The 23,580-nt window shown below is 36.4% G+C and overlaps 3 pseudogenes; all 3 read left to right on the top strand.

Annotated features, from left to right (window-relative positions):
• Positions 1-1,352: 1,352 nt before the first annotated feature.
• Positions 1,353-4,228, top strand: LOC116742944 (annotated as a pseudogene).
• A 729-nt stretch (positions 4,229-4,957) lies between these two features.
• LOC116742943 lies at positions 4,958-6,961 on the top strand (annotated as a pseudogene).
• Positions 5,378-5,460, top strand: LOC116743354 (annotated as a pseudogene).
• Positions 6,962-23,580: the final 16,619 nt, after the last annotated feature.

Genomic DNA, 23,580 nt, shown 5'->3' with positions numbered 1-23,580 from the left:
GATAAAGATGTGGTACATATATACAAAGGAATATTACTCAGATATAAAAAGGAACAAAATTGTGTCATTTGCAGAGAAGTGGATAGACCTAGAGACTGTCATACAGAGTGGAGTAAGTCAGAAAAAGAAAAACAAATATCATATATTAATGCATATATGTGGAGTCTAGAAAAATGGCATAGATGATCTTATTTGCACAGCAGAAATAGAGACACAGACATAGACAACAAACTTATGGATACCAAGGGGGAAAGGGGGTTGGTGGGATGAACTGGGAGATTGGGATTGACATATATACACTGCTATGCATAAAATGGATAGCTAATGAGAACCTATTGTGTAGCTCAGGGAACTGTACTCAGTGCTCAGTGGTGACCTAAATGGGAAGGAAATCCAAGAAAAGGTGATATATGTATACATATAGCTGATTCACTTTGTTGTGCAGCAGAAACTGACACAGCAGTGTAAAGCAACTATTCTCCAATAAAAAGCATTATTTTTTAATTAAAAAAAAGAGAAAAAATAGCATTTGGGAGACAATACAGGTAGGCATGAATTAAGGCAGTGGGAATGGAGAGAAGGGGACTTATTTGGGGAACATTAAGGTATGGAATTTTAGAATGGCAGGGGGTAAGGGAGTGGGAAAGTAAAGGAAAACTGGCAGATGTGTGGAAAACTGATGGGATGGTGATACCATTAGTTGAAAAAATAAATCCAGTTTTGAGTGACTATAAATTTGAAGATACAGAGTTTGAGATTTTTATTGGATATTCAGGTGAGAATCTCTGCTTGTCAATTAGAAGTATATTTCTGGGACTGAAATGAGATGTCCATGCTAGAGATAGAGATTTGGGGGTTAATCAGCTTATAGACAGCAGCTAAAGCCGTGGGAATAAATGTCATCCACTGATGGTTTATAGAAAAGGGAAGGAGGGCACTTCTGGTTCTGAAATATGGCAGACCAGGAACTTGAGAACCTATCCAGTGTAAACACATAAACATGTAAGATACAAGGCAGTAAAGCTTATTAGAGCAGAGTTACACTCAGAAAGTAGTGGATGGAGTGAGAGTTTGGGGTTAGTAGATACAAACCATTACATTTATAATGAATAAATAACAAGGTCCTACTGTATATCACAGAGAACTATATTCTGTCTCCTAGGATAAAGCATAATGAAAAATAATATTAAAAAATAATGTATATATGTATATAACTGAGTTACTTCTCTTTATAGAAGAAATTAATACCACATTGTAAATCAACAATATTTCAATAAAAATTTTAAAAAGTAAATATAATGATAAAGTTGATATAGTTATATTACAAGATTAAGATAGTAGAAATACTAAAAATGATACTCAGAATTTTACTACACTATAAAACTGTTATCTCTGATTACAAAGGAAGGTATCTTATAGACAGGTAAATAAATGATTGATTTGAAAATATTTCAAATATCAGAATATGAACAGAATGAAATTTAGGAACTACATCCTATAAACAAAAACAGCATAACATACGAGCATGCCATCTCTCTTTAGGAGTAGATAATATACTCAGATATTTAAGTCTACTGTTGCACTGGAAATAATTAACTGAAATACATGTGTGGCCTATACCAGTTTCTTATACTGAGAAAATATAAAACCCCGTCACGAGTAATACAAAATCATTTGTTAATCAAATTTCATTGAAATATTCTATTTTATGGTAAAATTTTAATTTTGTGAGAAAAAAAATTTAGAAGAAATTTTTAAACATTGTCAGTATTAACATCTTCACTCATAGAAATAATCATCATTTCATTCCTGCAAGGATAGTGGTATGCTGAAGGGACGCAGAATATTGCAGAATATACTTAAATTGCTAAATTCACAAGATTCACTGGATTTTTGGCTCAAGTATCACTGAGTGATGGTTTTATTTCATATCTGTAGTTAAGAAACAAGCTTTATTACTTTAAAATAATATTTGATCTGAGCATTATTAATGTGAGGTTATAAGTTGATATACAGGCATACTTTTTTTTTACTGTGCTTCACTTCATTGAGTATCTCAGATATTGCATTTTATACAAATTGAAGTTTTGTGGCAACCCTGTATAAAGCAAGCCTGTAGGCACGATTTTTCTAACAGCATTTGCTCCTATGTGTTTCTTGGTTACAGTTTGGTGATTCTCACACTATTTCAAACTTTCATTGTTATTATATTTGTTATGGTGGTCTGTCGTCCGTGAGTTTTAATGCTACCATTCTAATTGTTTTGACATGCCACAAACCATACCATATGCCAGCAAACTTAGTCAATAAGTGTTGTGTGTGATAATCTGCTCCACTGACTAGCCATTCCCCCATCTTTCTCCCTCTCTTGGGACCTCCCTCTTCCTGAGATACAACAATATGGAAATTAGACCAATTTATAACCCTCCAGTGACTTCTAAGTGAAAGGAAGAGTCACACATCTCTCACTTTAAATCAAAAGCTAGAAATGATTTAGCTTAGTGAGGAAGGCATGTAGAAAGCTGAGATAGGCCAAAAGCTAGGTCTCTTGTACCCAACAGTTAGCCAAGTTGTGAATGCAAAGGAAAAGTTCTTGAAGGAAATTAAAAGTGCTACACCAGTGAACACATGAATGATAAGAAAGAAAAACAGCCTTCTTGGTGACATGAAGAAAGTTTTAGTGGTCTGGATAGAGGATCAAACCAAATGCAACATTCCCTTAAACCAAAGCCAATCCAGAGCAAGGCCCTAACTCTCTTCAATTCTGGCAAGGCTGAGATAGATGAGGAAGGTACAGAAAAAAAGTCTGAAATTAGCAGCGGCTGGTTCATGAGGTTGAAGGAAAGAAACCATCTCCATAACACAGAAGTACAAGGTGAAGAAATAAGTGCTGATGTAGAAGCTTCAGCAAGTTATTCAGACACTCTAGTCAAGATAATGAAGGTGGATACACTAAACAACATATTCTCAATGTAGACAAAATTACTTCATATTAGAAAAAGATGTTATCTAGGACTTTCGTAGCTAGAGAGGATAAGGCAATACTTAGCTTCAATTCTTCAAAGGACAGCCTGACTCTTTTTTAGGGGTTAATATAGTTGGTGACTTTAAGTTGAAGCCAACACTCATTTATTACCATTCCAAAAATTGTACGGCTCTTAAAAATTATACTAAGTCTAGTTTTCCTGTGTTCTGTAAATTGAATAACAAAGTCTGGATGATAGTACATCATCCAGATGTACTATCAACCATGTTGACAACATGGTTTATTGAATATTTTAAGCTCAAAGTTGAAACCTACTGCTCAGAAAAAAAAAAAAAAAATCTTTAAAATATTCCTGTTCATTTACAAGGTACCTGGTCATCCAAGAGCTCTAATAGAGATGTACAAGGAAATTAATGTTATTTTCACACTTGCTAATACAACATCTATTCTGCAGCCCATGAATTAAGGAATAATTCAACTTTCAAGTCTTATCATTTAAGAAATGAATTTCATAAGCTTATAGCTGCCATAGATAGTGATTCCTCAGATGGACCTGGGCAAAGTAAATTGAAAACCTTCAGGAAAGTATTCTCCATTCTAGGTGACATTAAGAACGTTTATAATTCATGAGAAGCAGTTATAGTATCAACATTAATAGGAATTAAGAAGAAGTCAATCCCAACTCTCATGGATGACCTTGAAGAATTCAAGATTTCAGTGGAGGAAGTAACTGTAGATGTGGCGGAAGAAACAAAAGAACTAGAATTAGAAGTGGAGACTGAAGAAGTGGCTGAATTACTGCAATCTCATGATAAAACTTTAATGGATGACGAGTCGCCTTTTATGGATGAGTGAGGAAAGTGGTTTCTTGAGATGGAATATACTCCTAGTGAAGATGCAGTGAAGATTGTTGAAATCACAACAAAGGATTTAGAATATCACATGAACTTAGCTGATAAAGCAGCAGCAGGTTTTTATAAGCAGCAGGTTTTGTAATTTTGAAAGAAGTTCTACTGTGGGTTAAACGCTATCAAACAACACTGCATGCTACAGAGAAATCATTTACAAAAGGAAGAGTCAATTGTTAAGGCAGACTTCATTGTTGTCTTATTTTAAGAAATTGCCATGGCCAACCCAACCTTCAGCTACCACCACCCTGGTCAATCAGCAACCATCAACATGGAGGCAAGACCCTCCACCAGCAAAAAATTACGACTTGCTGAAGGCTCAGATGAGGGTTAGCATGTTAGACCAATAAAGTTTTATTTTTTTTAAATTAAGGTATGTATATTGTTTTTTAGGGAAAATACTATTTTATACTTAATAGACTACAGTATAGTGTAAACATACATTTTATATGCACTGGGAAACCAAAAATTTGTGTGACTCTATTGTGATATTCACTTTATTGTGGTATTTGGAATTGAACTTACAATATCTCTGAGGTATGCCTGTAGCTATAATTCTAAAATATCAGCTAATTGGAAATATGTATGACTAGCATATTTTGATAGTCTATCAACTTTCTGTCCTTCTCATATAAACATTAAGGCTTTAAAATTTGATTATTATTTTTCATAAATAAATCATTTTTTAAATTAAAATACACGTTATCTCTTCCACATTATCAAATGTAATTAAGTTATTCTCAAAAACAAAATGTTCAAGGGGAGAGTGTTGATAATAACAGCAACAATGTGAAAATACAATTCTCTATGTTGTTACCTAAAAAGTAAACTAAAAGTTAAAATTACTTATAATAAGAGAAAATTAATTATATCTATGTATATATGCTTTCTATGTAGGTATAATTTCTATCATACAAATATATATATATAATATATACTAATATATATACATATATTATATATATAATTTCTGGGAACTAAATATATAATATTTACTTATCAAAATTACAGATAACCCCTTATATGATAGAGAGAAATTATACCAAAGTTTCTTAAAATATCTATGTTTGTGTCAGGTACAGTTTAAGAGAAGGGAAGACTAAACAGTTTATGTGCTATAATAATTCTAGTAACAAAGAGGAAGAAAAAAATACCAGCATATTAAATTACATATTATAAATTCAACCTGATAATCTAGAATCCAGTGCTAATGACAATAATACATTCATAAATTATACATAACATTCATGGTTACATGAAACACAAACTTTCAAGAGAAAACACATAATATATTATAATTAATTGGGATACAAGAAACTTAGAAAGTTAGAATATAAATTCAAATTAGAATAGTCCAGAGTAAAAGACAGAATACCTATTGATCATTATAAGAAAACAGGATATTTAGTAGTATTTTTCACATTGAATCAGAATTGGAGCCAAAGAACTGCCCAAACTAAGCCACATTTATAATGAGAGAGTTAGCTTTGCATAGTGGCAGTGTCGTAGCCAATGAGGTTTATCCGATGCATGATTATTGTTAATTGAAAAGTTTTCCCAATAATGAGAGAGTCAGTCATAGAAGATTTCATTAAGACTAAGAGGTGATCATGACATATTCCCTAAATTTCCAGGCTCCATAAAAAATACCGGGCAGGAAACAAGTCAGAGTGAGTGTGGAAGAGAGGGAGACACAAGTGCACTGTTAGTGTAGTCAGTGTACAAGCTTTGGAGTAGAGTGTGGTTTACTCTCCCATTAGCCAAGTGTATGTATGTGTGTGAATATGTGTGTTTTCTAAAAAGAGAGATTGAAAGTTCGTCACCTGGATTTTAGGCAAAAGGAAAGAAACCTTTCTAAAAGGTTTAAAGAAAGCCTTTACTTGAAGACTTGACTCTGTAAAATATGGAATTTGTGTGATGCTGTCTTGAAAAATGACAAAGAAAAAGTTGATAAAATGGTGACTTCTTTAGGATTAAAAATTGGAGCTCATGTGGCATGACATTCAGATCCTTAAGTTCAAATTAATGCCATCTGCAGTCAGTGCCTACCCATATCCCATGCTGTTCTTGTTACAGTGTTTGAGAAACTTCCTAGTCCCCTGCATATTACAGCTGAGAGAGAAAAGAAAACAAGATGATGTGCACAGCTTAACTCTCTTTCACAAAAACCCAGACACTAAAGCAGCTTTTATGAAATATGGAAATGAAGATACTGCTCTAGTTATTATCTTTGTTTCCAGAATGCTTGCCATTGATGCTAAGGCTTTGCCTTAGAATAAGCCAAGACTGTCCATTCAAAAAGAAATCGCTCAGAGGCGTGAGCATGCAAGGCTAAGGCACATGAAGAAGCTTGTAGCAGCACAGGGGCAGGCATCCTTGGAGCCCATCCAGTATGGGCGTCCTCTTGAAACAAGTCCAAAGGTAGAAGAGCCAAAAGATGATGAACAGCAGGTGGAGAGTATGACCTCTAAACCTGTGCTCCAGGAAAGAAACAACTAAGGGTCTTTTATTGTATTTGTTCGAGTATTCAGTGGCGTGGCTCAAAGGGGAAAGAAAATTTTGTCTTGGGGCCCAAATACAGTTCTGTTGAGTTTCTGTAGTGTGTATCTTTAGGCTTCTCAACTCCAGTAGATGACCTTTCCCAAGTTCCCCACATGGCATACTATAATCTGGAGAACCTGTATCTTCTGCTAGGAAGGGAGCTGGGAGATCTAGAGGAGGTCCTTCTAGGAAATGTGCTAATATATTGCCAACAAGACTTTGTGTTGAAATCTGCAGCACTGTGCAACTTGTCATCCTGCCCGCCATTTATATCACTCAACTTTGAAGCACCCTTATTGTGAAGGTTGCTGTTGGACCAAAACACCCAAGTGAAATGCCTCAGTCTGTCAAAGAAATTAAGCTGTTGAACCAAGCTGATCCCTGTGTCCAGATCTTAATTCAGGAAATAGAAGAGCACATCTTTATATGGAAGAAAAGATCATGGAGCAGGCAGAAAAGCAGAGAAACCTTAACAAAAATAAATAACTACTACTATAAGCAGATTATGTTCTTCATAATAAATTGAAAAGAATCACCCAGCATTTGATATTGAGAAGATATTGCATGCTGCAATATCTCTGTGTATTCACTTTCAATAAAGTTCAACCATATAAGTATCTTTTAAAAATACCAAAATTCTCCTGTCCATCTCTGAGCAATAGAGAAGAGAATTGAAGAGATATAGAGCAAGGATAAAAACAATAGGGAAGCCAACATTCCACATTGTGTTTCTAGGACAGAAGGAGTGAGTTTTTCATAGGGTAAGTGGACACCCCAGAAATGAATAGAGCTTCAGCTGCTGTTATTTCTCCAAAGAGGATTGTCTATAGATAATGAACACAAAGAGCATGAACTGTGGATCCATGGGTGGTAGGAGGTAAGGGGATTCCTATAAAAGGACTAGGTAAAACTAAATCTACATAGGTAGAATCTTCCCCGGCTCCTCCAAAGAACTCACAAATAAATCCTTTGAAAGAACAAGTCCTTGGACTATGCCAAATAGTGGACATGAATGGCCAGTCAGTGCCAACCAGAGTGTCAAAAACAACAAAGTAGAATAAAGCAAGTGCCAGTTAGGTAAAAAGATGCTTCCTTTCCCACCTTTTTTCAATCTCCTCAATAATTTGGAAAAAAATCTAGCCTCAAGAAAGGAAAAGTGGAAAAAGTGAATTAAAGCTAACCATAAACTTCATTTTTTATTCCCACCATTTACAGTCCCAGAAGAAAACATGAACTGGGCTCTGTACTTGAAGGAGGAGAAAAATTAAAATCAATTCATCCTTAACTTGATTGATCTTTAAAACTTCTAAGTCACCAGAGAATTTTGGTATCTGCTCAAGATATAACAGAGATAAACATGGAGATTTGACAGGGCCTGATTAAATTCAGCGAATTTACAAAAATGTCATTTATACCCCTCTGTTTTGAGACTCCTCAATATACTAGCTGCTATATTTATAACATTCTTCAGTAGCTATATTCCTTCTAATAGAGCTGTTCTACTTTCAATGCACTGCAAAAACTCTTTAAATATGTACGTGACTTAAAATTGTTTATATAGTAAAAGAAAGGCTCTATTCCTCTAAAGGAAGTAATACAATAGAAGCATATATGGAAAGAGACTCAATTAATACTTATGCTTCCTCCTGGTGCCCTAGATATTCAGAGGTGGCAATGTCATACCTTATATCATTTCCCTATATTATTTTAGAAATGGATAGGAGGAGACTAAATACGATTTAACTCTGTCTTTATGTTGAACAGAAAACATGGTAATGGAAGCAACAAGAGTCTCCAAAAATTTTTCTTCCTCCTTCTCTATTCAAGAAATATTTATTGACAAAGGAAAATGTTTCACAGTTTTTAGAAGTGACTGAAGCAATATTTGTCTTATCAATAAATGTTTTTTCTCTTCAAACAAGCACCCTCAATGCAAATACAAAAATTTATATCTCTAATCCACATAGCTTGCTTTCTTAAATTAGTCACCTAGAGGATAAGTAATAGCCCTGTACTTGAATACATCATTTACTCTGGTCAGCTATTTTTTTCAGAAAATTCATTGAATTCAAAGCTAATTACTCAAAGGTAAGATTTGGTTCTCTGATTTATACAAAATGTACTCTTCAGCAAAAACCATGATTAAGCTTGACACGTGATGATAGATAGATAGATAGATAGTTTTTAGTGACATATATTGAATTTAAAATCAAGACTATTTTATTCAGTTAAATTTTAAGCATCAGAGTTTCTGAATACCTGTCCTAAACTAATTTCATTCTAATGTAATGTTTTATGAATAATGTCCAATTTTGCACAGTGGTTTTTTTTTTTTTTTTTTTTATGCGTTACGCGGGCCTCTCACTGTTGTGGCCTCTCCCGCTGCGGAGGACAGGCTCCGGACGCGCAGGCCCAGCGGCCATGGCTCACGGGCCCAGCCGCTCCGCGGCACGTGGGATCCTCCCGGACCGGGGCACGAACCCGCGTCCCCTGCATCGGCAGGCGGACTCCCAACCACTGCGCCACCAGGGAAGCCCTGCACAGTGGTTTTTTTAAAAACTATTTATTAGAAATAATACTTGAAGGCTTCCCTGGTGGCGCAGTGGTTGGGAGTCCGCCTGCCGATGCAGGGGACGCGGGTTCGTGCCCCGGTCCGGGAGGATCCCACGTGCCGCGGAGCGGCTGGGCCCGTGAGCCATGGCCGCTGGGCCTGCGCGTCCGGAGCCTGTCCTCCGCAGCGGGAGAGGCCACAACAGTGAGAGGCCCGCGTAACGCATAAAAAAAAAAAAAAAAAGAAATAATACTTGAGAAGTTATTAAAGGGGAAAGCTAGCTGCATGTGATAAAAATGTTGATCAAATTTCGAGTGGGACAGAATATTTGAAAATAATTTTTTGAAAATCTATCAACACTTTGTTTAGTGTCATCAATTCAAGCAATTTGTTAGCCTAGTGTTCTTTCTCTGAGGGAAGATATATAAGAGTTGGTCTGCTTTTTGTTTATAAAAGCCTACTCCCTGTGAATAGCCTACAAATGTGTATTTCTAAAGCTATTACAAAGAGTTGAGAGACATGTTGGTGCAGGGAATTAAGGGAAAATTCTAAAGAGAGAAAGAAAATATTTGAAGCTCAATTCTATGAAAGAGTCTAAGGGTGATGGAGAAACCTCAAGTATTTTTGGAGACATGATAATAAAACGTGTATCCGAGTATGAATACACATGGGTCTTATTCATTATTCAGTTTGACAAGATATTCATTGGACTCTTTCCATATGAAGAGATGCATACCAATTTTATCGATCTTAATCAATGCAGTATTAAGTAAATCATTTAATTTTAGGAAGGTCAACAGTCCAATAAATGTAAATATTAAGTATAAATTTTAGCTGATGGTAAATAGTATTTGCTTAGGTCAACAACAGTTGTAAGTGTATTTTGACAAGTAGCATTCAATTATTGAAGTCCATACCTCTGTCTCAGTATTGAAAAAGGGTACCATTTAACCAATGTTTTAAACTATATCATACCACCCTACCCTACACATAGTACCATAATTGGTGGTTTCAGCTATCAAGAGATTACCAATAACTTTAAAGGAACATAAGTGATCATAACAGTTCTTGAATAAAGCCTTTATTTATAGATTATTTACTCATAGCCCATTTTCACACAATTTTCATTTGCTTGGTTAGCTTGTTTCCAGTATTATAAAAATTAAAACTCACAAGTGAGTAGGCTGATAAATACAGGCACAATAAGAACTTTTTAATTATGAAAGACTGACCGTAACAGCAAGATACCCAAATGTGTAAATACACATGATATTATTAAGTTTATAAAATAAGCACGAGTATAAAAATCTACATAAATGAAACAAAACAAATCAATTAAATCCTAATGAAAATTTTATTTTAGTTATTTTATATGATGGTCTTTTTTACTGTAAAAAGTCAATTCCCACCTCTCCATCAACTTATACACACACACACACACACACACACACACACACACACACACACAACTCCTAACAGCACACCCTAATGATCCGATTCCCGCCACATTTATGCATCAGAATTCCTCCTGTGTATGTTCGTTAAAGAAAAAAACCTTGGGGAGAATTCTGGAAAAAGAAGAAGTATATAGTCGTGAAAATCTCTTATTCCTATTGGATATCACCCCTGTTGTTATGATATGTTATTATGATAGAAATGAAAATGAGGAGATATTCTGATAGTCTGAATAGAGGCAGAACTGCTTCCGGCCCAAAGAGAAGAGGTCATTTTGTACACTTCAGGCAGTGCATGTTTGGATTCTCTGGGAACATCAGGACACAGCAATCATAACCAGGTATACTTGGCAAGCCTGTGTAAGAGAATGGAAAAATGGAGGCTACTCTAAGTAGCTTGCTAATGTAAGAGAAAAAGAAGGATGGAAATTCCAAACGATAACTGTAGACTTTCTGTACAACAAATATACTACATGGATGATCCTCACGAATGACTAATAGACCCTTCGGGTAGTTCTGAGATTCTGTTTTAACTTATTTAGGAATTAGCACTTCAATAGATATTTAAGATATGAACATTTTGGTTCCTGGTAATGAAATAAGTTCTTCAGAAGTTTCATTTATGTACAATTATTCATATACAGGTAAAGTTGGTAGTTCCCTACTGTCTTGCATTGTGATTGCTATTCTAAGGAGTTTTACAAATCTCAACTGAAAGTGGTTGAGGCAAAGATCCATATCTTACACTTTTAAGAGAAATTTACTCTGAAATCCTGACTCAGCTCCTACTTGGTGATCCCAACTGGACCAATTTTCACTTGAAATCTAGCCTTGAGCTCTAAGCAGTTTGCTCCTTAATGATTCTCCTGGGTTCTCTGGCAGCCCCTTTAGTCTTCTTGAATCAACAGTTCTTCTTAAGTAGAGAAAATAAAGCTCCAGGCCAAAATAAGACAGAAAGCGCAAAGAAAAAAAACTGGCACATCTTTCTCTCTTGTGATTATTTCATTCACTACAGGCCACATACTCAGTTTTTATAAAGTGAGAGAATCATGATGGAAAGGAGAAAAAAACAACAACAATATAATTCCCTTTTCATTGAAGGTTAGGTAGTATTCAACATTCTTCTAATGATTGCTGGTCTATTTCATTAATACATATTTGTGGAGGTTTTATTATGCTGTAGTCTTTCTCAGTACTCCTTCTGTATGTCCATCATACTAAGTGGTCTCCCCTACCACCTTAAAGAGACAGGAATGCTTTCAGTAAATTTGGGGCCAATTTGTATTTTGCCTTCTCTCTTTTTATTTCATTTCCATGATAATGTTTATATTTTAGTAATATCTAATAGATTATTTGCTATAAATAAGTAAAATATGTGCCCTAAGTACATCATATGGGAGGTAATGTACTTCACTTAAAATGTGATATATCTTAGAATTATTATGTATTATTTAATGTACAATTATGATATGATAGACTATATTGAAAGACAGTCATGATGGTGTCTTGGTTTAACATAATGGCAATAGAGTATGAAGAAAGAAAATGGCTTTACATCACTAACAGAATGAGTACCTTTTGGCAATAGATTAAGTTTGAGTTCTGAACAAAAGTAAAAATTTAATTCTATCTTAAGTAATTAGTTTCTTATGGATGAAGAAATCAAGTTGTTTGTGCTAGGATTGAATTAGATACTCAAGCACCTGTGAAAAAGGGCAATCAGTACATACACATTTAAAGCTTACAAAAATCTTAAGTGGCACGTTTGCCAAATTTTGATATAGAGGTGACATTTAAAATCACAGAGATGGATGAGCTTGCCTAAGAAGAGAGAAGGGGCAGAAATTAGTAGATGCTCAGAACTTGGGTTCAGTAACTGAACAATTAGTGATCTCGTGGATGTTGCCTGCTAATATATTGTCTTTTTAATATGATTCTAGTCTGGAGGGTTTTCAGGTCATATCATCTTAAAGAATCAGAACTCTGGGTTTTTTCTATTTTAGAGAGTGTATTTATTTTTGAATATTGTTATTTTTCAAAAGAATGATCAGGTTTATTTTACATTATAACAATTAACATTTATTTCATCTTTGCTTAATTTTCAGTTTATCAGCTACCATGGAACAATTTGCACTATTTGATGCTTTTTATACTTTTACAGCATGCAATTATGAAGAAAATATACTATTTTATTTTTATTTATGAAATGTTAGATTTTTAGATATTTAAACTGTACTTAATTTAATATAAATAGTTATTTAATATAGATTTAATGATAAAATCATTTAAACTTTAAAAAAAATTATTGCAGTATAATTGATTTACAATGTTGTGTTAGTTTCAGATGTACAGCAAAGAGAATCAGTATACATATATCCATTCTTTTTTCTTTTTTTTTTTAGATTATTTTCCCATATAGGCCATTACATAGTATTGAGTAGAGTTCCCTGTGCTATACAGCATGTTCTTACTAGTTATCTATTTTATATATAGTAGTGAGTATATGTTAGTCCCAATGTCCCAATTTATCCTTCCCCCACATCCCCTGGTAACCACAAGTCTGTTTTCTACATCCATGACTCTACTTCTGTTTTGTAAATAAGTTCATTTGTACCCTTTTTTTTCAGATTCTACATATAATCAATATATATTTATTTTTCTGTGTCTGACTTATTTCACTCAGTATGACAATCTCAAGGTCCATTCATGTTGCTGCAGATGACACTATTTTATTCTTTTTTATGGATGAATAATATTCCTTGCATATATGTACCACATCTTCTTTATGCATTTCTTTTTTGGTGGATATTTAGGTTGCTTCCTTGTCCTGGCTATTGTAAATAGTGCTACAATGAACATTGGGGTGCATGTATCTTTTTGAATTAGGCTTTTCTCTGGGTATGTGCCCAGGATTGGGATTGCTGGATCATCATCAAAAAATCTATAAACAATAAATGCTGGAGAGGATGTGGAGAAAAGGGAACTCTCATACACTGTTGGTGGGGATGAAAATTGGTACAGCCACTATAGAGAACAGTATGGAGGTTCCTTGAAAAGCTAAAAATAGAACTACCAAAGCATTTAATATTAAATATCAGCAGCAATTAGGTAACTTAATACAGTTTTATCTGGATGTTGAAGATATTTATTTTAAAAATCCACATGATATGTTTGGAAAGGGATTTCCAGGAAAATTCCATATTCTCCTTACAATTGTGCTGAGAGATACTGGGAGATTATCAATAGTGAGTAAGAAGGAAAATATATCCTTAACAATTGAGAGGATGGTAACAACAGAAGGCAGACCTGAAATAAAGAATATAGTTATGTTATGGGGTAGGTTACTAAACAGTCTCCTTTGGAATGCCATGAATAATTATTCCAGAAATTCCCTAGCCAGGTCCATTTCATTCTTGGAAACTTGAAGCCCTTAGTTCTTACTAGGAGGTCTGGTTAACTTGCATAGAATCATCCAAAATAAATATTCATTACAACCAGTGTCATAAAAAGAAGATAAGATGTTTCCAAGGTAATAATAGTGCAGGGACAGGAATGGGAATTGGGTTTCAGTTCTTTGTGTGTCCTCCATTTCCTGTCATGGGAAAGGAGACTTTTTATAAATGGGGCTCCAAATTATGAGCTTCTCTATGTAGCAAATGTAGGGGGTCACATAATTCATCACTTCTTCCACAAATATTTTATATTTAGCTTGTTATAGTGTCTCTACAGTTAATTTTAGAAAGGCAAAAATATAGATGAGTCAAATCTAAATTAAAATTCTAAAATAAAAATAATATATTTTATTACTCTGGTCTTACCTGCTTGATTTATCCCACTGGATTTCCCATTGAACTTTATGCTTTGATTCTTGCTATTAGAGAGGGGAACAAATTCATACGTTTTTTTAATCCAGAAGGCAAACTCCCCCAGATAGGACAAATCATATGTTTGCTGACATTTACCCTTTAGACCATTTTTGACCTTTAATATTTAAGGATTTCTCTATTTCATACACATCTGAGTGACAACTACTAAACGTTTCTTTTATTTGGAAATGTATAATTATTGTACATACTGTCTCCATTTAGGGCATTCTGGAATATGGTAAAATGATAGTTGGTTACTTGGTTAATGTTTTATCAATATGTCCCATTTTATTTTTATAGCAAATAACTTTTTATGATTTTAGCTGGAAAAAAAGCAACAATAAGCAAAACATTGAAAATCAGTACTGAGTTTTAAAATAGATGAATATTTTACTCACCTTTCATCCTGTGAAAATGCATAAGATTGCATGATTAATAGAAGACTTCAGCAAAATTCCTCAAAATATTTCAGTCAAGGGTATCAATTCACAAAAGATATCCACACTAACTAAAAATATGAGCTTAGCTATTTTGAATGTGGGTTCATATGTCTTTGTGTATTTTAATTTTTGGTAGGCAATTCAATTGTAACAAATGTACTACTAAAGAAATAAAAGACGTGCTCAACAGAAATTGGAACTGAATGCTATGCTTAATAACTAAATCATAAATTTTATTTCTGTGAAATGTATTGACACATGTGATGCAAATTTAACAATTAAGTAACCATGCTACTTAAAGATATACAAGTCATATTATTTTTATGTTGATACAAAGTTTTAAGAAAATAAGCTGTTGGTTAATGAAATTATGAAGGAATAAATCAAAGAGTAATAATCTTATGATAAAGTTATTTTAACTTCATTTCTCTCACAATAATATAGTATATTCTCCTAAAAATTTCACACAAGATAGGAACGTAATGAATTTGGTCATACTCTAAAGTTAATCCCCAAGAAAATTCAATTTATTAAAATCTTGTTACATGTGTTTACTGTTATATATATTTACATATATTTGTCTGTTTAGCTCTACACAAACTGGATAACTATACACACATTATTTTGTACACTTCCTTTTTAACTAAACAGTTTGTGATTATTATGGTCAACACAAATAGAGTTAGGTATGTATATAGTGATTACAAAATATACTAGAGCAAGTTCTTTGGGGAAAAATATCTATCATTGCAAAAATGTCTGTTATATAATTTATAAAATGGTTTTATTCTCTTATGGATCATATCAGAGTTTTTAATAAAATAAGTCATAGTGTGAACTTAAAAGAGGAATCTATGTTTGCCAAATTTATTTTTGGCTTGAGATCTTTCTTTCTTTCTTTCTCTTTCTATTCCCACTTATTTTTGGCTCTTGGGGAAATGTCATCTTTTCAATATGAAAAAAAGCAACAAGTTCAGCAAAAATTAGAAATCTGAAGTGTAGAATAGGACAAAAGCAGGGTAGGGGGAAAAGGCAATAAGCAAGTAAAAGCAAGTAAAAGCAAGAGATGAGATGTTGCCAAAAGATGGAAGGTGTCCTGTCCCCTATCTGGGGAATGACATTTAGATGACAGCACATACCTTTACATATATGCACAGAATGACTGATATTTTTTTTTTTTCTGTAAGAAATGATAGGGTTTTAGAGGGGCTTTCTGGAGACTTAGGGACCAAGGCTAGTCTCTCTCTTGCACCTCTTGACCCCTTTTTCCCACCAGGGTTAAGGAAGGAATCCAACATTATGAAGGAGGTAAAGTGGAAGAGGGAAGGATCCCCCTTGACAGGGTGGGGGTCAGACCCCTGCAAAGGAAACCACCCAGGACAGAGCTTGGAGGAGACTGAAAATGGAGATAGTAATGTTAACACCTCCCCAGAAACTGAGAGAGGAGTGGGGAGATATCTGGAAACTAGGACTTCAATAACCTGGATGCCCTTCTTCAAAACCCCACCTCGGGGGGGACCTTGAAGATGGCGGAAGTGTAAGACGCGGAGATCGCCTTCCTCCCCACAGATACACCGGAAATACATCTACACGTGGAACAGCTCCTACAGAACACCTACTGAAGGCTGGCAGAAGACCTCAGACCTACCAAAAGGCAAGAAACTCCCCATGTACCTGGGTAGGGCAAAAGAAAAAAAGAAAAAACAGAGACAAAAGAATAGGGACGGCACCTTGCACCAGTGGGAGGGAGCTGTGAAGGAGGAAATGTTTCCACACACTAGGAAGCCCTTTCCTGGGCATAGACTGCAGGAGGCGGAGGGGGAAGCTTCAGGGCCGCAGAGGAGTGCACAGTGACAGAGGTGCAGAGGGCAAAGCGGGGAGATTCCCGCACAGAGGATCAGGGCCAACCGGCACTCACCAGCCTGAGAGGCTTGTTTGCTCACCGGCCGGGGCGGGCGGGGCTGCGAGCTGAGGCTCGGGTTTCAGTTTCAGTCGGAGCGCAGGGAGAGGACTGGGGTTGGCGGCTTGAACATAGCCTGAAGGGGTTAGTGTACCATGGCTAGCCGGGAGGGAGTCCGGGGAAAAGTCTGCACCTGCCAAAGAGGCAAGAGACTTTTTCTTCCCTCTTTGTTTCCTGGTGCGCGAGGAGAGGGGTTTAAGAGCGCTGCTTAAAGGAACTCCAGAGACGGGCGTGAGCTGTGGCTAAAAGCGCGAACCCCAGAGACGGGTGAGAGCCGTGGCTAAAAGTGCGGACCCCAGAGATGGGCGCGAGCCACAGCTAAAAGCGCGAACCCCAGACACAGGCGCGAGCCGCGGCTAAAAGCATGGACCCCAGGGACGGGTGGGAGATGCTAAGGCTGCTGCTGCGCCACCAAGGGGCCTGTGTGTGAGCACAGGTCACTATCCACACCCCACTTCCGGGAAGCCTGTGCAGCCTGCCACTGCCAGGTTACCGGGATCCCTGGACAACTTCCCTGGGAGAACGCACGGCGGGCCTCAGGCTGGTTCAATGTCATACCGGACTCTGCCGCCGCAGGCCTACCCCGCACGCAGTGCCCCTCCCTCACCCGGCCTGAGTGCTCCAGAGCCCCCGAATCAGCGGCTCCTTTAACCCCATCCTGTCTGAGCAAAACACAGACGCCCTCCAGTGACCTACACGCAGAAGCAGGGCCAAATCCAAAGCTGTGCCCCTGTGAGCTGTGAGAGCAAAGAAGAGAAAGGGAAATATCTCCCAGCAGCCTCAGAAACAGCGGATTAAAGCTCCACAATCAACTTGATGTACCCTGCATCTGTGGAATACATGAATAGACAACGAGTCATCCCAAATTGAGGAGGTGGGCTTCGAGAGCAAGATCTATGATTTTCTCCCCTTTTCCTCTTTTTGTGAATGTGTCTGTGTATGCTTCTGTGTGAGATCTTGTCTGTATAGCTTTGCTTCCACCATTTGTCCTAGGGTTCTATCCGTCCATGTTTTGTTTTTTTTTTAATTCTTTTCTTAATAATTAATTTTAGTAACTTTATTGTACTTTACCTTCTTTCTTTCTTTCTTTCTTTCTTCCTTTCTTTCTTTCTTTCTTTCTTCCTTCCTTTCTTTCCTTCATTCCCTCCTTTAGACAATGAATCATCCCAAATTGAGGAGGTGGTCTCTGAGAGCAAAATTTATGATTTTTTCCCCTTTACCACTTTTTGTGAGGGTGTATGTGTATACTTCTGTGTAAGATTTTGTCTGTATAGCTTTGCTTCCAACATTTGTCCTAAGGTTTTATCTGTCCCTTTTTTTTTTTTGTTTTCTAAATAATTATTTTTTAATTCAATAACTTTATTATACTTTTTTATTTTACTGTATCTTCTTTCTGTCTGTCTTTTTTCCTTCCTTCCCTCCTTCCTTCCTTGCTCCCTCCCTCCCTCCCTCCTTTCTTTCCTTCTTTCCTTCTTTGCTTCTTCCTTTCTTCCTTCCTTCCTTCCCTCCTTTCTTTCTTTCTTTCTTTCTTTCTTTCTTTCTTTCTTTCTTTCTTTCTTTCTTTCTTTCTTTCTTTCTTTCTTTCTTCTTGCTTCTACTAATTCTCTCACATTTTCTCCCTTTTATTCTGAGCTATGTGAATGAAAGGCTCTTGATGCTCCAGCCAGGAGTCAGGGCTCTGCCTCTGAGGTGGGAGAGCCAACTTCAGGACACTGGTCAACAAGAGACCTCCCAGCTCCACATAATATCAAATGGCGAAAATCTCCCAGAGACCTCCATCTTAACACCAGCACCCAGCTTCACTCAACGACCAGCAAGCTACAGTGCTGGACAACCTATGCCAAACAACTAGCAAAACAGGAACACAACCCCACCCATTAGCAGAGAGGCTGCATAAAATCATAGTAAGTCCACAGACACCTCAAAACACACCACCAGACGTGAACTTGCCTACTAGAGAGACAAGATCCAGCCTCATCCACCACAACACAGGCACTAGTCCCCTCCACCAGGAAGTCTACACAACCCACTGAACCAACCTTAGCCACTGGAGACAGACATCAAAAACAGCGGGAACTACGAACATGCAGCCAGCAAAAAGGAGACCCCAGACACAGTAAGATAAGCAAAATGAGAAGACAGAAAAACACACAGCAGATAAAGGAGCAAGATAAAACTGCAACAGAACTAACAAATGAAGAGGAAATAGGCAGTCTATCTGAAAAAGAATTCAGAAAAATGATAGTAAGGATGATCCAAAATCTTGGAAATAGAATGGACAAAATGCAAGAAACAGTTAACAAACAAGAACTTAGAGGAAATAAAGATGAAACAAGCAATGATGAACAACACAATAAATGCAATTAAAAGTACTCTAAATGGGATCAATAGCAGAATAACTGAGGCAGAAGAACGGATAAGTGACCTGGAAGATAAAATAGTGGAAATAACTACTGCAGAGCAGAATAAAGAAAAAAGAATGAAAAGAACTGAGGACACTCTCAGAGACCCCTGGGACAACATTAAATGCGCCAACATTCAAATTATAGGGGCTCCAGAAGAAGAAGAGAAAAAGAAAGGGACTGAGAAAATATTTGAAGAGATTATAGTTGAAAGCTTCCCTAATATGGGAAAGGAAATAGTTAATCAAGTCCAGGAAGCACAGAGAGTCCCATACAGGATAAACCCAAGGAGAAATATGCCAAGACACATATTAATCAAACTGTCAAAAATTAAATACAAAGAAAGCATATTAAAAGCAGCAAGGGAAAAACAAAAAATAACACACAAGGGAATCCCCACAAGGTTAACAGCTGAACTTTCAGCAGAAACTCTGGAAGCCAGAAGTGAGTGGCAGGACATACTGAAAGTGATGAAGGAGAACCTGCAACCAAGACTACTCTACCCAGCAAGGATCTCATTCAGATTTGATGGATTAATTAAAATATTTGCAGACAAGCAAAAGCTGAGAGAGTTCAGCACCACCAAACCAGCTTTACAACAAATGCTAAAGGAACTTCTCTAGACAAGAAACACAAGAGAAGGAAAAGACCTATAATAACGAACCCAAAACAATTTAGAAAATGGGAATAGGAACATACATATCGATAATTACCTTAAATGTAAATGGATTAAATGGTCCCACCAAAAGACACAGATTGGCTGAATGGATACAAAAACAAGACCCTTATATATGCTGTCTACAAGAGACCCACTTCAGACCTAGAGACACATACAGACTGAAAGTAAGGGGATGGAAAAAGATATTCCATGCAAATGGAAACCAAAAGGAAGCTGGAGTAGCAATTCTCATGTCAGACAAAATATACTTTAAAATAAAGACTATTAGAAGAGACAAAGGACACTACATAATGATCAAGGGATCGATCCAAGAAGAAGATATAACAATTGTATATATTTATACACCCAACATAGGAGTACCTCAATACATAAGGCAAATACTAACAGTCATAAAAGGTGAAATCAACAGTAACACATTCATAGTAGGGGACTTTAACACCCCACTTTCACCCATGGACAGATCATCCAAAATGAAAATAAATAAGGAAACACAAGCTTTAAATGATACATTAAACAAGAGGGACTTAATTGATATTTATAGGACACTCCATCCAAAAACAACAGAATACACATTTTTCTCAAGTGCTCATGGAACATTCTCCAGGATAGATCATACCTTGGGTCACAAATCAAGCCTTGGTAAATTTAAGAAAATTGAAATTGTATCAAGTATCTTTTCCGACCACAACACCATGAGACTAGATATCAATTACAGGAAAAGATCTGTAAAAAATACAAACACAGGGAGGCTAAACAATACACTACTTAATAATGAAGCAATCAGTAAAGAAATCAAAGAGGAAATAAAAAATACCTAGAAACATATGACAATGGAGAAACAATGACTCTAAACCTATGGGATGCAGTAAAAGCAGTTCTAAGGGGGAAGTTTATAGCATACAAGCCCACCTTAAGAAGCAGGAAACATCTCGAATATACGACCTAACCTTGCACCTCAAGCAATTAGAGAATGAAGTACAAAAATACCCCAAAGCTAGCAGAAGGAAGGAATCATAAAAATCAGATCAGAAATAAATGAAAAAGAAATGAAAGAAACAATAGCAAAGATCAATAAAACTAAAAGCTGGTTCTTTGAGAAGATAAACAAAATAGATAAACCACTAGCCAGACTCATCAAGAAAAAAAGGGAGAAGACTCAAATCAATAGAATTAGAAATGAAAAAGGAGAAGTAACAACTGACACTGCAGAAATAAAAAAAATCATGAGAGGTTACTACAAGCAACTCTATGCCAATAAAATGGACAATCTGGAAGAAATGGACAAATTCTTAGAAATGCACAACCTGCCAAGACTGAATCAGGAAGAAATAGAAAATATGAACAGACCAATCACAAGCACTGAAATTGAAACTGTGATTAAAAATCTTCCAACAAACAAAAGCCCAGGACCAGATGGCTTCACAGGCGAATTCTATCAAACATTTAGAGAAGAGCTAACACCTATCCTTCTCAAACTCTTTCAAAATATAGCAGAGGGAGGAACACTCCCAAATCCCTTCTACGAGGGCACCATCATCTTGACACCAAAACCAGACAAGGATGTCACAAAGAAAGAAAACTACAGGCCAATATCACTGATGAACATAGATGCAAAAATCCTCAACAAAATACTAGCAAACAGAATCCAACAGCACATTAAAAGGATCATACACCATGATCAAGTGGGGTTTATTCCAGGAATGCACGGATTCTTCAATATACGCAAATCAATCAATGTGATAAAACATATTAACAAATTGAAGGTGAAAAACCATATGGTTATCTCATTAGATGCAGAGAAAGCTTTTGACAAAATTCAACACCGATTTATAATAAAAACCCTGCATAAATTAAGCATAGAGGGAACTTTCCTCAAGCATAGACAAAACTTTCCTTTTGTCTACCTAAGGAGACAAAAGACCTGTATGCAGAAAATTATAAGACACTGATGAAAGAAATTAAAGATGATACAAATAGATGGAGAGATATACCATGTTCTTGGATTGGAATAATAAACATTGTGAAAAAGACTCTACTACCGAAAGCAATCTATAGATTCAATACAATCCCTATCAAACTACCACTGGCATTTTTCACAGAACTAGAATGAAAAATTTCACAATTTGTATGGAAACACAAAAGACCCCGAATAGCCAAAGCAATCTTGAGAACGAAAAACAGAGCTGGAGGAATCAGACTCCCTGACTTCAGACTATACTACAAAGCTACAGTAATCAAGACAGTATGGTACTGGCACAAAAGCAGAAATATAGATCAATGGAACAGGATAGAAAGCCCAGATATATACCCACGCACATATGGACACCTTATCTTTGATAAAGGTGGCAGGTATGTACAGTGGAGTAAGGACAGCGTCTTCAATAAGTGGTGCTGGGAAAACTGGACAGATACCTGTAAAAGTATGAGATTAGATCACTTCCTAACACCATACACAAAAATAAGCTCAAAATGGATTAAAGACCTAAATATAAGGCCAGAAACTATTAAACTCTTAGAGGAAAACATAAGCAGAACACTCTATGACACAAATCACAGCAAGATCCTTTCTGACCCACCTCCTAGAGAAATGGAAACAAAAACAAAAATAAACAAATGGGACCTAATGAAACTTCAAAGCTTTTGCACAGCAAAGGAAACCATAAACAAGACCAAAAGACAACCCTCAGAATGGGAGAATTTATTTGCAAATGAAGCAACTGACAAAGGATTAATCTCCAAAATTTACAAGCAGCTCATGCAGCTCAATAACAAAAAAAACAAACAACCCCATCCAAAAATGGGCAGAAGACCTAAATAGACATTTCACCAAAGAAGATATACAGACTGCCAACAAACACATGAAAGAATGCTCAACATCATTAATCATTAGAGAAATGCAAATCAAAACTACAATGAGATATCATCTCATACCAGTCAGAATGGCCATCATCAAAAAATCTAGAAACAATAAATGCTGGAGAGGGTGTGGAGAAAAGGGAACACTCTTGCACTGCTGGTGGGAATGTGAATTGGTTCAGCCACTATGGAGAACAATATGGAGGTTCCTTAAAAAACTACAAATAGAACTACCATATGACCCAGCAATCCCACTACTGGGCATATACCCTGAGAAAACCAAAATTCAAAAAGAGTCATGTACCAAAATGTTCATTGCAGCTCTATTTACAGTAGCCTGGTGATGGAAACAACCTAAGTGCCCATCATCGGATGAATGGATAAAGAAGATGTGGCACATATATACAATGGAATACTACTCAGCCATAAAGGGAAACGAAATTGAGCTATTTGTAATGAGGTGGATAGACCTAGAGTCTGTCATACAGAGTGAAGTAAGTCAGAAAGAAAAAGAGAAATACAGTATGCTAACACATATATATGGAATTTAAGAAAAAAATGTCATGAAGAACCTAGGGCTAAGACAGGAATAAAGACACAGACCTACTGGAGAACGGACTTGAGGATATGGGGAGGGGGAAGGGTGAGCTGTGACAGGGCGAGAGAGAGTCATGGACATATATATACTAACAAACGTAAGGTAGATAGCTAGTGGGAAGCAGTCACATGGTGCAGGGATATTGGCTCGGTGCTTTGTGATCACCTGGAGGGGTGGGATAGGGAGGGTGGGAGGGAGGGAGACGCAAGAGGGAAGAGATATGGGAACATATGTATATGTATAACTGATTCACTTTGTTATAAAGCAGAAACTAACACCACTGTAAAGCAAGTATATCTCAATAAAGATGTTAAAAACAAACAAAAAAAACACCTCGTC

This window comes from Phocoena sinus, chromosome 18, assembly GCF_008692025.1.
Source record: "Phocoena sinus isolate mPhoSin1 chromosome 18, mPhoSin1.pri, whole genome shotgun sequence".
In the NCBI taxonomy this organism is placed as follows: Eukaryota; Metazoa; Chordata; class Mammalia; order Artiodactyla; family Phocoenidae; genus Phocoena; species Phocoena sinus.
Note: the sequence above shows the minus strand (reverse complement) of the source record. Positions and strands in the feature narration are given on the sequence as shown.